General features: G+C 44.9%; 1 pseudogene; it reads right to left on the reverse strand.

The window, feature by feature from the left end:
* LOC140202165 (calpain-2 catalytic subunit-like) overlaps positions 1-12,792 on the reverse strand; it is a 107,930-nt pseudogene that overhangs the window by 84,663 nt on the left and 10,475 nt on the right.

A 12,792-nucleotide genomic window follows, 5' to 3' on the forward strand; every position in this document is an offset into this window, starting at 1 on the left:
GAGATTTTTTTTTACCAGAAGGAGAAATCGATATTCATGCCATCAGGTTGGAGGCTACCCAGAAGTAGTACAAATTGTTGCTCCTCCACCCTGAGGGTGGCCTCATTGTGGCATAAGAGGACGCCATGGATCAACATGTCAGAATGGGAATTGAAATTAAAATGTTTGGCCACCGGGAAGTTGAGATGCTCAATGATGAGGTCGCCCAATTTACGATGGGTCTCACCAATGTAGGAGGCCGCATAAGGCCGCAATTGACCACCCCAGCAGATTTCCAGGTAAAGTATTGCCTCACCTGGAAGAACCGCTTGGGGCCCTAAATGGAGGTGAATGAGGGGATGAATGGGCAGGTATAGCACTTTGGCTGCTTACAGGGATGTGCCTGGAGGGAGATTAGTTGGGAGGGCTGAATGGACAAGGGAATCATGAAGTGAGCAATCCCCGCTGAAAGCCGAAGTAAGGATATGTTTGGTAGTAGGATCCCTTTGGAGATGGATGGATTGGAGGAGGATACTGGTGGGGATGATGGCAGAACAGAGACGGCTGAGGTTTTCGGAAATAGTTCACAGGGCACAGGATAAATATGTCCCACAGAAGAAGTTGTTCTTAAATGGCAGGGATAGGCATCTGTGGCTGACAAAGGAAGCTAAGAACTGCATAAAAGCCAAGGAAAAGGGCATATACTGTAAGGTAGCAAAAGTGAGTGGGAAGTTGGATGATTTGGGAGCTTTAAAAATCCAACAAAAGGCAACTCACAATCTATAAGAAGGGAAAAGATGATATGTGAGGGCGGATGAGGCAATAATATAAAGCAGGATACCAAAAGTTGTTCAGTTATATAAAGAGTAAAAGGGAGGTGAGAGTTAATATTGAACCACTGGAAAATGATACTGGTGAGGTAGTAATGGGGGACAAAGAAGTGGCAGATGAACTTAATGGGTACTTCGCACCTGTCTTCACTGTGGAAGACATTAGCAGTGTGCCAGAGGTCTGCGAGTGTCAGGGAGCAGGAGTGAGTGTCATTGCTATTACAAAGGAAAAAGTGCTCGGCAAACTCAAAGGTCTTAAGGTGGATAAGTCACCTGGGCCAAATGGACTACATCCCAGAGTCGTGAGGGAGGTTGTTGAAGAGATAACAGATGCATTGGTCATGATCTTTCAAGAATCAATTGATTCTGGCGTGGTCCTGGAGGACTAGAAGATTGCAAATGTCACTCAAATCTTTAAGGGAGAAAGGCAAAAGAAAGGAAACTATAGGCCAGTTAGCCTAACCTCAGTGGTTGGGAAAGTGTTGGAGTCTATTATTAAGGATAATGTTTTGAGGTACTTGCAGACTAATGATAAAATAAGTCAAAGTCAGCATGGTTTCTGTAAAGGGAAATCTTGCCTGATAAATCTGTTCTTCGAGGAAATAACAAGCAGGGTGGACAAAGGAGAGGCAGTGGATGTCATTTACTTGGAGTTTCAGAAGGCGTCTGATTAGCTGCCACACATGAGGCTGCTAACAAGATAAAATCCTATGGCATTACAGGAAAGATACTGGCATGGATAGTGGAATGGCTGACAGGCAGGAGGCAGCAAGTAGGAATAAAATGGGCCTTTGCTGGTTGGCTGCCAGTGACTAGTGGTGTTCCTTAGGGGTCAGTATTGGGACTGCTGCTTTACATATTGTTTGTCAATGATGGAATAGATAGCTTTGTGGCAGAGTTTGTGGATGATATGATGATCGGTAGAGGGGTAGATAGTACTGAGGAAGCAATGCGATTGCAGCAGGACTTAGACAGATTGGAAGAATGGGCAAGAAAGTGGCAGATGGAATACAGTGTTGGGAAATGTATGATAATGCATTTTGGTAAAAGGAACAATAGTGTGGCCTATTATCTAAATGGGGAGAAGGTTCAAACATCAGAAGTGCAGTGGGACTTAGGAGTCCACGTGCAAGACTCCCAGAAGGTTAATTTACAGGTTGAGTCTGTGGTAAAGAAGGCAAATGCAATTTATTTCAAGGAGAATAGAATATAAAAGCAAGGAGATAATGCAGAGCTTTTATAAGACACTAGTCAGGCTGCACTTGGAGTATTGTCAACAGTTTTGGCCCCCATATCTCAGAAAGGATGTGTTGTCCTTGGAGAGGGTCAAGAGGAAATTCACGAGGATAATCTGGGAATGAAAGGGTTAATACATGAGGAACAATTGGCAGCTTTGGGCCTGTACTCACTGGAATTGAGAAGAATACGGGGGGGATCTCATTGAAACCTACCGAGTGTTGAATGGACTAGATAGGGTGGATGTGGAGAGGATATTTCCTATGGTGGGGGTATCCAGAACTAGACGGCACAGGCTCAAAATTGAGGAGCATCCCTTTAGAACAGAGGTAAGGAGGGATTTATTTAGCCAGAGAGTAGTAAATCTGTGGAATGCTCTGCCACAGATTCTAGTGGAGGCCAAGTCCCATGCGTATATTTAAGGCAGAAGTTGATTGTTTCCGGATCGGTTAGATCATCAAAGGATATGGCGAGAAGGCAGGTGTATGGAATTGAGTGGGATCCAAGATCGGCCATGATGGAATGGCGGAGCAGACTTGATGGGCTGAATGGCCTAATTCTTCTACTATGTCTTATGGTGGAAGCTGCTGAGAAGACGTTTTGCATGCAGAGGCTCGTGGGGTGGTAGGTAAGGACAAGACAAACTCTATCCCTGTTAAGACAGTGGAAAGATGGGGTGAGTATGGATGTTTGGGAAATGAAGGTGATGCGGGTGAGAATAGCATCTATGGTGGAGGAAGGGAAACCCCTTTCTTTGAGGGAGGAGGATATCTTTGATGTCCTGGAAAGGAAAGCCACATCCTGTGAACAGATGTGGACATAGATGGAGACCAAGAGATCGAGAAAGGGAAGGGTGTTGTCAGAAATGGACCAGGTGAACTTAAGGGCAGGGTGGAAGTTAGAGGCAAAGTTGATGAAATTGACAAGCTTAGCATGGGTGCGTGATTCAGCACCAATGCAGACATCAATGTAGCAGAAGAAGAGCTAGGGAGCATTACCAGGGAAGGCTTGGAGCATGGACAGTTGCCAGCGATGCCAACGAATAGGCAGGCATAGCTGGAGCCCATGTTGGTGTCCATGGATACCCCTCAAGTCTGGAGAAAGTGGGGGGGGGGGGTAGCCAAAGGGAAAATTGTTGAGGGTGAGGACCAGTTCTGCCAGACACAGGAGAGTGGTCGTGGTGGAGGGAAACTGGTAGGTTCTTTAATTGAGAAAGGAACAGACAGCTTTAAGGCCTTCTTGATGGGGGAATAGAAGTACATAGGGACTGAACATCCATGGTGAAAATGAGGCGGTCTGGGCCAGGGAGTTGAAAGTTACTGAGGAGATAGAGACCATGCGAACTATTGCAGATGTAGGTGGGAAGAAACTGAACTGAGTAGAATGGAATTGAGATATGAGGACATAAGTTCAGTCAGGCAGAAGCTGGCAGAAACAATAGACCTACAGTCAGTCAGATCTGACTGGAGGTAGAGGCAAGCAATGCGGGGTAAGGGAACTGTGAGTTTGGTGGGAGTGCATGCAAGTTCTCCTAAGTTGATGCAGATAGTGATGGTGTTGAAGGCAGTTTTCTGATGATCTGGAGTGGGGTCCTCTTCAAGAGGTAGGTATGAGGAGGTATCTGAGAGTGACTGTGAGTCTAATGGTAAGGTTGGGATTGCTGCGGAGAGGGAGTAAGGTTCAAGGAGAGAGGCGTGCTTAAGTTGAGGCAGTTGATGTCTTGCCAGCAATTCGAGGTGAAAAGATCCAGAGCAGGCAGAAAACCAGAGTGGTGTGTCCAAGGAGAGGAGGGTTGGAGACAGGAGACGGGGTCATCAGTGTGCCAAAGAGTTGGGCTCGGAGACAGAGCCAACGAAAGAAGAAATTGACGTTGTGGTGGGTGCGAAATTCACTGAGCTGTGGCTGGAGAGGGACAAAGGTAAGGCTGAGGACAGAATATTCTGCATCAGAGAGGGAAAGGCTGGAAAGAATGATGAAGACAGGACAAGGATTTGAGTTGGGAGCAGAGAGGGGAAAAGAGCTGGTGGTGCCAGAGGGTAGAGAAGGGATGGGGTGTTCAGTTAAGGTGGGGTTGAAGAAGATAGAGGCTCCAAGAACTCAAAAGGTGATGGTGAATCCTGAGTGACACAGTGTTAGAGAGTGGTGGTGGGGGAAGGGGAGCCTGGAGCCCCCGTGGCAGCGAGGAAAGCCTTGGCCTGCAGCTGCTGCTGGTCGGGGTCCAATCCTAAAATCCTAAAAGTTGTTATTTTTGTTATTTATGCCCAAGTGCCCAGTGACTAATCAGGAGCAAGTGAGTTTGTGTCTCCCTACATCAAAGAATGGCAAATAGTGGATGCTTACTGTGGTGATGATGACACTGAATTGTGGTGGGAGGTCCTATAGTACCTTCCTGCAGATGGTGTTTGAATATACAACTGGAACAATATGTCAGATTGCTGGATTTGTATGATAATTCCTAACCACACCGCAGAAAGGATGCCATTAATATCTATCCCTTTTGATGACAAGGAAAAAGATTATTGGGAGAAATTGTTCAACTTCTTGGGTTTTGGCTTCTGTTTTGGGGAAAGCTAGGAGGGTGTAATCTTTTTCAGCCAACCTCGCCCTAAGGAACCTCCTAAGGAACTTAAGCATTAGTGATCCCTGGTGGAGAAAGTGCCAAAAGGGCTAGTATTTCCCCAGGTATGATTTGTTTCGTTCAAAGACCTAAACTCTGAAAATGGTTCCCCAGCTGAGAGGGAAGGGAAAGAAATGTTGGTGCAGGTGATATGATAAACACATTTCCAAACAGTCAGTGGGATACAGTGAATGTGAGCAGGAGCAGTATCCTGGGACAACTGTGTCTATGCCTTGAATGTGGGCACTGCTTAGACACTGAATGGTACTTACAGGATATGCAGCTCCCAGTGGCGCCCCACGGAGAGGTACGGCTGCTGCTATCTGGCATATGCCGAACATACACCACCTCAGTGCCCTGGATGTCAGTCGAAAGCCACTTCTACCATACCACTTGTCGACTGGCCTGTTCAAAGGATGTAGCGGCTCTTTTCCATTGTTTGCCTTGTGTACCATGGCACTGGTGTCTGGTTCCCGGCACCTCAGGGGTATAAGAATAGCATGGGCGAGAGACTGGCTGGCATTTCTTTGTCTCGAGCAGCTCATCTTCATGCTCAGGTTGCAACCAGTGCTGAAGAACCATCGGGAATGCATACTGCAGATATAGGAGGGTCCACCCCACCTGCACACTTAGCCAAGTATTTGTTGAACGTTTAGTTTTGTAGTTTTGTAACTTGGGGAAACTTAATGAAGTACCAGTTGAATTTCAAGTGTTACTGAATGTTTAGTGTTGTAGTTTCTATAAGTTAGGGTGACTTAGATGTTTGGTTGAAAGTACAGTTTGTTAGAAAATACTGTTTGTCTGTAAATAAATGGTTAATGTGCTTATTTGTCTTCTGTCTCACTTGCTAAATCTATGAACCTGCTTCCACAAAACAAGGACCTTGTCAAAGGCTTTGCTAAAGTCCATGTAAACAACATATACTGTGTTACCTTCATCAACTTTCCTGGTAACTTTCTCAAAAATTTCTATAAGATCGGTTAGACAAGACCTACCATACATAAAGCCATGTTGACAATCCCTAACCACCCTCTGTCTATCCAAATACTTACATATCCAGTCCCTTAAAATACTTTCCGATAACATTCCCACTATGGATGTCAGGTTCATCGGCCTATATTTTCCTGGCTTATTCTTAGAAGCTTTTCTTAAATAACAGATCAACAGTCCTCTGGCACTTCAACCATGGCTCAGGATGTTTTAAATATTTCTTCTAGGGTCTCTGCAATTTCTGCACTTGCTACCCATAGGGTCCGAGGTAAGACCTTGTCAGGTTGTGGGGATTTACTAATCTTAATTTGTATCAAGACAGCAAACACCTCCTCCTCTATAATCTGTATAGTGCTGCTTTGCCTCACTTCTATAGACTATGTCCACCTCCCAAGTAAATACAGACGCAAAAAAATCCATTAAAGATCTCCCCCATGTCTTTCAGCTCCATGCATAGATTACCACTCTGATCTTCCAGAGGATCAATTTTGTCCTTTTCTATCATTTTGTGCTTAAAATATCTGCAGAAGACCTTGAGACTCTCCTTCACCTTTTCTGCTAGAGCAACCTCATTCCATCTTTTCGCCCCTCTCTTGCATTTCTTATACTCAAGAACCTCATTTGTTCCTACCTCCCTATACCTGCTATGCAACTCCTCCTTTTTATTAACTCTATATTCTCAAGATTTCACTTTTAAAGTCCTCCCACTTACCAAGTACCCCATTGCCAGAAAAAAAAATGTCCCAATCCACACTTGCCAGGTCCTTTCTGATACCATCAAAATTGACCTTTCTCCAATTTAGAATCTCAACCCAAGGACCAGATCTATCTTTTTCCACAATTACCTTGAAACTAATGGAATTATGATTACCAGATGCAGAGTATTCCCCGACACAAATACCCGTTACCTTCCCACCTGCCCTGTCTCATTCCCTAACAAAGAATCTAGTTTCACACTCTCTAATTGGGACTTCTAAAAGATTCCAAGTTCAAAGTAAATTTATTATCAGAGTACATATATGTCACCATATTTCACCCTGAGATTCATTTTCTTGTGGGCATACTCAATAAATCCATTATAGAATAATAACCATAACAGAATCAATGAAAAGCTGCACCAACTTGGGCATTCATCCAAATGACAACATATTGCAAATACAAAAATAAATAAATAGTAATAATAAACAAAAAGACAATAAATATCAAGGACATGAAATGAAGAGTGCTTGAAAGTGAGTCAATAGTTTGTGGGAACAGTTCAGCAGTGGGACGAGTGAAGTTATCCCCTTTCAAGAGCCTAACTGTTCCTGAACCTGCTGCTGTGAGTCCAGAGGCTCCTGTACCTTCTTCCTGATGGCAGAAGAGAGCACGTCCTGGGATTTGGGGTCCCTGATGATGGATGCTGCTTTCCTGTGACATTGTTTTGTGTAGTTGTGCTCATTGATGGACTGGAATGTGTTCACTACTTTTTGTAGGATTTTCTGTTCAAAGGCATTGGTGTTTCCATATTACGCTCTGATGCAGCCAGTCAATATACTCTCCACTACACATCTATAGAGGTTTGTCAAAGTTTTTGATGTAATGCCAAATTTTCGCAAACTCCTAAATAGAGGCACTGCTGTGCTATCTTCGTAATTCCACTTATGTGCTGGGCCCACGATAGGTCCTCCGAAATAATAACATCAAGGAATTTAAAGTTGCTGACTTTTCACCTCCGATCCCTGGGTACAAAGGTGGTGATGAATCAGAAGTACAAAGGCTGTGCCCCTGCTTAAGGAAACTTTATTGAACACATTTGACAAATTCTTTTCCCTACAGCCCTGGGAGTCCGAGTCAATATGTGGAAATTTAAAATCACCTATGATCACAATCTTATATTTCTTACAATAGTCTGCAATCTCTCTGCACAGTTGCTCCTCTAAATCCTGCGGACTGTTGGGTGGTTCATAATATAATCCCATTAACGTGATCATACATTTCTTATTTCTCATTGCTAACTATAAAACCTCACTGGATGAGCTCTCCAGTCCTGACCGAGCAGTGCTATGACATTTTCCCTCACTAGTAATGTTCCCTCTTTAATCACTCCCACTATATGACGTGTAAAGCAACAGAGCCCCGGAACATTAAGCTGCCAGTCCTGCCCCTCCTGCAATCAAGTCTCACTAACAGCTACAATGCCATAATTTCACATGCTGATCCATGCCTTAAGCTCATCCGACTTTCCTACAATAACTCCTTCATTGAAATATACACAGCTCAGAACATTAGTCTACCATGCTCAACCTTTTGATTCCTGATTTTGTATGTAGGTTTAACAGCATTTTTCTCCACAACCCCCTGCAATTCTAGTCTTAGTAACCCCCCCACACACACCTGGCAGCACTAGCAAACTTTCCTGCTTGGGTAATAGCACCCCTCCCCCCTCCCAGTTCAGGTGCAAACAGTTCCTTCTGTACAGGTCCCACCTTCCCTGGAAGAGAGCCCCATGATCCAAAACTCTGAAGCCCTCCCTCCACCATCTCCTTCGTTACCTGTTAAATTGTATGATCTTCCTATTTCTGGTTTCTCTAGCACGTGATGTGAATCTTGAGATCACAACCCTGGATGTCCTGTCCTTTAACTTAGCACCTAACTCACTGAATTCACTTTGCAGGATCTCTTCACCTTTCCTACCCATGTCATTGGTACCAATGTGGACCACAATCTCTGGCTGCTCACTCTCGCACTTAAGAATGCTCTGGATTCCATCTGAGATGTCCCGGACCCTGGCAGCAGGAAGGCAACATACCACCCGGGAATCTCATTCTCAAACACAGAACCTCCTTTCTGTTCCCCTAGCCAACATAAATCACTCTTCTTCCCTCTTCCCTTCTGAGCCACAGAGCCAGATTCAGGGCTAAAGACCCAACCTCTGTGGCTTTCCTCTTCTGGATCAACCAGCACTTTTGTTACTCACTAGAAAATCTGGATTCTGTAAACATGCAACTCCTGTGTTAATTTAGAAGAAAAACACAATGAATGGAGTAATTTTAGGTATACAAAAATTGAATAAAGGTTATAATTAGGGAATCAACAACCAAACCTGCCACCCAAATGGATTGTGTTTTTGTAATGAATGTGGAGTTTTGCAATTACAGAAATTGGAGACCTTCAGTTAGAGAACAAAATGGCAAAATTAATGCCACATTCACTACAGATTTACAGTAGTGTTCTAATTAACATTGGACATTTTAAAATGATATTTGCAGAAATAACACTGGATTGATAAAGTACCACTTTAATGTAATGGGGTGGGCCAAAAGAAAGTGACCAGTGAGTTATAGTGGTACTACTTTGATGCAACACACAGAAAGTGCTGGAGGAACTCAGCAGGTCAGGAAGCATCCATCGAAAAGAGTACCGTTGACTTTTTGAGCCAAGGGTGTTTAGCAGGACTGGAGAAAAAGAGATGAGGAGTCAGAGTTAAAAGGTGGGGAGAGGGGAGGGAGAAATACAAGGTGATAGGTGAAAACAGTTGGGGGAGGGAATGGGGTGAATTAAAAAGCTGGGAAGTTGATTGGTGAAAGAGATACAGGGCTGGAGAAGCCCTCCCTCTCCTTTCTCAACCTCTCTGTCTCTACCTCTGGAGACAGTTTATCTACTGATGTCTATTATAAACCCACAGACTCTCACAGCTACCTGGATATACCTCTTCCCACCCTGTTACTTGTAAAAACACCATCCCCTTCTCTCAATTCTTCTGTATCTGCCATATCTACTCTCAGGATAAAGCTTTTCATTCCAGAATGAAGGAGATTCCTCCTTCTTCAAAGAAAGGAGCTTCCCTTCATCCACCATCAACTGCATTTCTTCCATTTCACACATGTCTGCTCTCACCCCATCCTCCTGCTACCCTACCAGGGAAAAGGTTCTTCTTGTCCTCAGCAGCCTCTGCGTCCAGCACGCAATTCTCTGTAATTTCTGCCATCTCCAATGGGATCCCACCAAGCACATCTCCCCCCCACCCCCCGCTTTCTGCTTTCTGCAAGAATTGCTCCCTACACAAATCCCTTCTCTATTCTTCCCACCCCACTGATCTCCCTCCTGACACTTAATTTTGCAAGCCGAACAAGTGCTACCCCTGCCCTACACATTCTCCTTCACTACCATTCAGGGCCCCGACTAGTCCTTCCAGTTGAGGTGGCACTTTATCCTGTGAGTCTGTTGGGGTTATCTACTGTATCTGGTGCTCTGGTGTGGCCTCCTGTATATCAGTGAGTCCAGAGTAAATGGCTGAACAGGATGAAAGTTTGAAGATGGGCAGAAGAACTTTGGGTAATTACACGGTTTCTGGAGAATAATAAAAAAAATGGAGGCAACTAAAGAGTGTACAGGTGTCGCTTGCTTTTCGAACGTTTGCTTTACGAAACCTCACTGTTATGAAAGACCTACATTAGTACCCTGTTTTCGCTTTCAGAAGGTGTTTTCACTGCTACAAAGAAAGGCAGTGCGCGATAAAAAAAAATCAGTGCGCAATAAAAGGCAGCGTGCGCCCCGAGCAGCCGCTTTCCCCCGGATTCGGAACGGCATTGCTTTAACACGTTGCATTGAGCAGCCGTTAGCAAGATGAGTTCTAAGACGTCGGAAAAGCCTGAAAGAGTAAGGGTGTTACACTTAGCGTAAAACTAGACGTAATTAAGCGTTTCGATCGTGGTGAACGAAGCAAGGGCAAAGTGAGTTTGGCTTGTGGAAGTTGACGAAGATGATGTTGAAGAGGTTTTGGCATCCCATGACCAAGAACTGATAGATGAAGAGCAGATACAATTGGAAGAGGAAAGGACAACAATCGAAACCGAATGCAACCGAATGCAGAAAGTGAAGCAACTGCGTGAGATTTTCGCTGCAATGATAAAGTACGACTTTAATTCTGAAAGGGTACGTAGGTTTAGGGGATATTTGCAGGATGGTTTGAGTGCTTACAAACAACTGTATGATAGAAAAATGCGCGAGGCTCAGCAGTCAAGCAAGCCTTCCACATCAGCCACAGCAGATGACAAACCTCGACCTTCGACATCGAGGCGGGCAGTCATAGCAGAAGATGAGCTGCCTGCCCCGATCGACGATGAGATGACACCCACGTGTCCCACTACTCTAACACCTGGGCCCCAGACAGATTCTGTACCGATTGGTGAAGAATGCAGCGGTAGCTGGGAGGCACACAGCACATCTTTAAGAAAAAAGCCGAAATAAACATGCTAATTAATTAGGTGCCGCCTAGCATGTAATTGTCGGCCCAGATCAGAGGCGATTAATTAGCATGTTTATTTCGGCTTTTTTCTTAAAGATGTGCTGGGTGCCTCCCGCCTACCGCTGCGTTCTTCGTGGCAATGTATCGGGTCGGCGGCCCGGAGGGTTGGGGCCACTGCACCACCCAGCCTGCGACGACTCAGTCTAACACACCATCATCAGTGTGCTCGGCGCTGTCCCGATTCCGGTAAGTGATACTACACTGTACATACATTATTTCTACTTTATATAGGCTGTGTATTTTTAAGTGTTATTTGGTAGATTTGATGGCTTCATAGTTTAAAGGTTACTGGAGAGCGCGTTTATGCCAACAGCGCTTGTGTGAGATTTTCTGCCGAGAGCGCTTGCGTGAGATTTTCGCTACAGAGATCTGTGCAGGCAATTATTGTAGAGAAGTATTTCTACTTTACATAGGCTGTGTATTTATCATATCATTCCTCCTTTTACTATATGTTACTGTTATTTTAGGTCTTATGTGTTATTTGGCATGATTTGGTAGGTTATTTTTGGGTCTGCGAACACTCACAAAATTTTCTCATATAAATAAATGGTAATTGCTTCTTTGCTTTACCACATTTCGGCTTACGAACCGTTTCATAGGAACGCTCTACCTTCGGATGGCGGGGGAAACCTGTATTTGAATTGTGAAGTTTAAAGGCAAGAAGTGAAAAGGACCAAAAATAAAAACTCCAGTCATCGCAACATTACAGAATGGACTGTTTCCATATTTTGTCATAGAGGGAAAAGTCCAAAGGAGAAATGTGAGAGGGGCAAGAAATACACTTGGAAGAACTCAGCAGGACAAACAACATTAGGAGAGGCAAAGGAAGGCTGAAATTTGGGCCAAGACACAAGACCCATCAGGTAAAGAGAGATGAGTTATTGATGGTGATTCACTGGCTATGAATGCATACAAGAATGGAACAGGCAAGTACGAGGAATTCTGCAGATGCTGAAAATTCAAGCAACACACGTCAACACGTCAAAATTGCTGGTGAACGCAGCAGGCCAGGCAGCATCTCTAGGAAGAGGTACAGTCGACGTTTCAGGCCGAGACCCTTCGTCAGGACTAACTGAAGGAAGAGCTTGTAAGAGATTTGAAAGTGAGGGGGGGAGGGGGAGATCCAAAATGATAGGAGAAGACAGGAGGGGGAGGGATGGAGCCAAGAGCTGGACAGGTGATTGGCAAAAGGGATATGAGAGGATCATGGGACAGGAGGCCCAGGGAGAAGGAAAAGGGGGAGGGGGGAAAACCCAGAGGATGGGCAAGGGGTATAGTCAGAGGGACAGAGGGAGAAAAAAGAAAGAGTGAGAAAGAATGTGTGTATATAAATAAATAACGGATGGGGTACGAGGGGGAGGTGGGGCAGTAGATCAGGTTGGAAGAACAACACCTTATATTCCATCTGGGTAGCCTCCAACCTGATGTCATGAACATTGACTTCTCAAACTTCCGCTACTGCCCCACCTCCCCCTCATACCCCATCCATTATTTATTTATATACACACATTCTTTCTCTCTCTCCTTTTTCTCCCTCTGTCCCTCTGACTATACCCCTTGCCCATCCTCTGGGTTCCCCCCTCCCCCTTTTCCTGCTCCCTGGGCCTCCTGTCCCATGATCCTCTCATATCCCTTTTGCCAATCACCTGTCCAGCTCTTGGCTCCATCCCTCCCCCTCCTGTCTTCTCCTATAATTTTGGATCTCCCCCTCCCCCTCCCACTTTCAAATCTCTTACTAGCTCTTCTTTCAGTTAGTCCTGATGAAGGGTCTCGGCCCGAAACGTCGACTGTACCTCTTCCTAGAGATGCTGCCTGGCCTGCTGCGTTCACCAGCAACTTTGATGTGTGTT

The sequence above is a fragment of the Mobula birostris genome, chromosome 8, assembly GCF_030028105.1.
Source record: "Mobula birostris isolate sMobBir1 chromosome 8, sMobBir1.hap1, whole genome shotgun sequence".
Lineage (NCBI taxonomy): Eukaryota > Metazoa > Chordata > Chondrichthyes > Myliobatiformes > Myliobatidae > Mobula > Mobula birostris.